Raw genomic sequence first — 3,750 nt, forward strand, 5'->3', positions numbered from 1 at the left:
CTTGTCAAAGATAACATCCGCCACCGGCCACTTGAGGTAACCCATGTAGCAATCTTCAAGTGCCTGCGGCTCCTCATACTTTTCAAAAATATTTTGTTTCAAACTCAATATCTTGTATGTTGGGAGCACCCTAAGCAAAGAGGCCCTCAACAAGCTCTCATGTAAGTTGCGGTTGTGCATGAGATTTCCTGGAAGGATTCGACACTTTGCAACCTCCTTCAACTCATTGTTCACTCTGCCGTGGAAAGTTCAAGGAAGTTGATCCTGCGACAATGGTGGTGACCTCTCATGACCCTTCACATTAGAGACCGAGGGGCAGATGCTTTTTGTGGGAGCGACGGGAGGCGAAGTATGGTGCCGTTGTCTATGGCACTGCGAACTAGGCACAGTTACATAAGTCATCTTACGAAAATCAAATAATGCCAAAACACTTAGGCACGGTGCATTAACTCTCACCTAAATATTGTTTCTTGACATGAATAATGGAATCAACCAATAAGAGACGTGGGGTGTATATCTTTTTCATGACTTGAGTCAAACTAGCACGGCATGCAATGATCAGTTCATTGCATGCAATGGTATTAATTAGCAAATAAACATTAAATAGTGCACAGCGTAAGATTACTTATACACTGGTACAGATGGAGTACTCAACTCTAATCAGTTCGATAATGTTAGGTAATAGTTGGTCAAAAATATTCTGGTCAAATGCTAAGTAATCGTCTACGAGCGACATACTTTTGGGCCTGTGGCAACATTTTACTCAGAAAAGCTTCACTCATATTTTAATTTTGACCTCTGATGTTCTTCAGCCAACGTGTAATCTGATTTCACATCTGATTCCTGCTTGTACACATTTGATTCTTGTTGTATACATCCCTCAGCTAATAAACCATATGTCATCTTGTAAAATCTTGCCAGCTGCCATTATATAGTTATTAGTGTCACGTTTTGATGTGGAACTGCCTTGTTTTTCAGCAGCCGCTATATAGTTACCTGCTCATCGTACCACCTGGTGTTATAGCACTGCACATATCTGGAGGGAAATATGATATACAGCTGACCGTGTTAGGAAAATGTTCATGGCTATGTGAAAACAAACCTGATCATGTGACACCCCAAAAATTTGGCCTTGTTTTAATGAATTAAAAAAATTTCCAGGAATTAAAACTTTGGATATCTGAGCTCCTTTTTGATTTTTTTTAAATCATTTCCTTCCCTGTTATGATGAGTTTTTCCCAAAAAGAAAACTTTTCAAATATGTTATTGGACTTGTTTAACCTCTCAAGAAAAACTTTCCTTTTATCAGTATAACTAATTAAATAAGTAAGTTGCTTGATCTTTACTTTCTTGAAAATGGTTTTTCAAGGTTAAATGGACATATTTGAACTACAACCTATTTAAATATTTCTTTAAAACTTCTACCAAAATTAGGGGAGGTCAGTAGGAGCATATTATTCCACTTTGTGCAAAAAACTATTTATGTTCTTTGAAAAATTTGAGTGAATCAACCTCATTTTCATTCTGGTCCAGCCCTGTGATTTCTACTGCAACCCTATTTATTTTTGCTCCAATGATCTTGTGTTTTCTCCTACTTGTAGATAGCCCTACAAAACCCTTAAGTCCAGGAGCACGCACCCTTTGGATCATTTTTGGTTCATGAAATAATGTCATTTATTTCCTGTCCAGAAATGTAGTTTTGCAAAACTTGCACTAACAAGTTTGTGCTTTTCACAAACTAACCTCACCACTCTCTCTTGCATCTAAGGAGACCCTGATCTGGAGAATTTGGCCCCTCCAAGAAGAGCCTAGGTGCCTGTGGCATTTTGTCAAACACCTGGAGAGCATGACCAGTTTTGACATGAGTTTTGGCATTGCACTGTGAGCTTGCACCTCTGATCAAACTAGCATGTTCACTAGACTCCCAGTTGCTCCTAACCTCGATCTGGTAAACCCCAACCTCACCTACGACCTGTAGCATGCCGCGGCATTGTGTCGAGCATCTCCCGTGCGTGCACTGGACGCGCCCAGAGCGCGCGTATTGCACGATGCCGCGCCCGAGCCGATACGCTGGCCCCCCTGGCTTTGGCCCACACGGCAGCACCTCGCCACGCACTCCCCACCTCGCAGCATCGCGCCAAGCCACCCTGGCACGCTACAGCGCCGCCGCCAGGGCATTTTTGGCGGCACACCGGCATCCGCAGCGCGCCTCTGCCACGGTCGGCGCCGCCAAAGCCACCTCCGCTCGCCAGCTCGCCCTTGGAGCAGTGCCCACTCGTCCGTTAGCTCCTGCCGTCATCCCCAGCCACGCCACGTTGCCCTGCAAGCTACAGAGAGGCGGTTCGCCGGAGAGCTTATCCGGCCGCCGCGGAACCGACCTCGACGAGCTATAAAAGGAGGCCCCCGAGCTTCCCCGAGCACACAGGCAACCTTAGAATGCTCCCCTAGTTCTCCTATGGCAGCCAATCGACCCGGGGAGGTCTTCTTCCCCACCTCCGGCAACTGCGGCCGCCACCACTGCCCTGGCCAATTCGGCACCACCAGGGCCTCCCCCTCTCCGTTCTCTCCACCAAGAGCTTCCTCATCCTCCCGTGAACCCTTCCCCCTACTCGATTTTGATCGGGAACCACCGCCGCCTCAAAACCACTTTACCACCGAAGCTTCCCTCCGCCACGGAGCTCGCCGCCGGCGATTTCCTCCACCTCCGACGACCCTACGACTACCGGAGTGACCACCTCGGCCCCCTGAATCCGCTGGTGGCCTCAGCTTTCTGAACGGAGCCACCGTTCGCCGGCGATGATCGCCGGAGCCCCGCTCCACTCGGGCAGAGGAGAGAGACGACGCGGGCGACTGGTCAAACCTGACCAGTGGGCCAGGCGGGCCCACCGTCAGAGACCCAGCGCCGGTCCACGTGGTTAAGTGGAGGCGTAAAGGGCGCAAATACGTTTTCTCTGCACCGAAAGCGTAATCTCGTCTGAAACGTTTTCCTTTTCCTGATTTTCTTAAAAACAGATTTTGACCAGAACTTTGAATGGCTATAACTTTTTAAATACAACTCCAAATGAAATGATTCTTTTTCCTACCTCTCTCAAATTTCACCTAGTTTATTTTAAGATTTATTTGAAAAAATTTCAGAACAACTTTTGGTGCCATTTTTATTTTGTGTGTTAATTCTTTTATATTGCTAAAATAGGATTTTTGAAGAGAGGAGAAATGTTTCAAGTTTTGGAGTGCACCCTGCCTTTCCACACATTGAAGGCAAGCATTCTGAACCCCGGCATAATATTTTTGTGTGTTCGATGACACGTTCATAACATCACCTTACTTTGGAGAAACTTGTTATTTCATGTGATATGATCATATGAATGGGTGCATGTTATTGATTTCCATGCTGTTGGAAATGGACTCACTTGTGATGATAATCACCCTCATGTGCCTTGCATGCATACCGGCAGGAACCCGGGAAAACCTCTGCCTTGGGTAGGCATGAGTTTGTCGCCGGTCTCCGTCGGGACGGTTATGTCTGGTATGGCATGGCAAGGTGATATGAGCGGTGACTCTGTTGGTTGAAATATATTCGTCATGCTAATCATGCAGGGAATACTTAAACCTCCTGAGTCGACCGTAGATCGAGTCTTGTGCCAGTAACCCCCATACTTGTTTCGTACTACCACTCGTCTCTACAGCAAGTAGAGTACGGTTCAGTAAGTTGTCAACCTCTTTCTAGCACACACCGTACAGAGAGGCCAT

This window comes from Triticum aestivum, chromosome 1B, assembly GCF_018294505.1.
Source record: "Triticum aestivum cultivar Chinese Spring chromosome 1B, IWGSC CS RefSeq v2.1, whole genome shotgun sequence".
In the NCBI taxonomy this organism is placed as follows: domain Eukaryota; kingdom Viridiplantae; phylum Streptophyta; class Magnoliopsida; order Poales; family Poaceae; genus Triticum; species Triticum aestivum.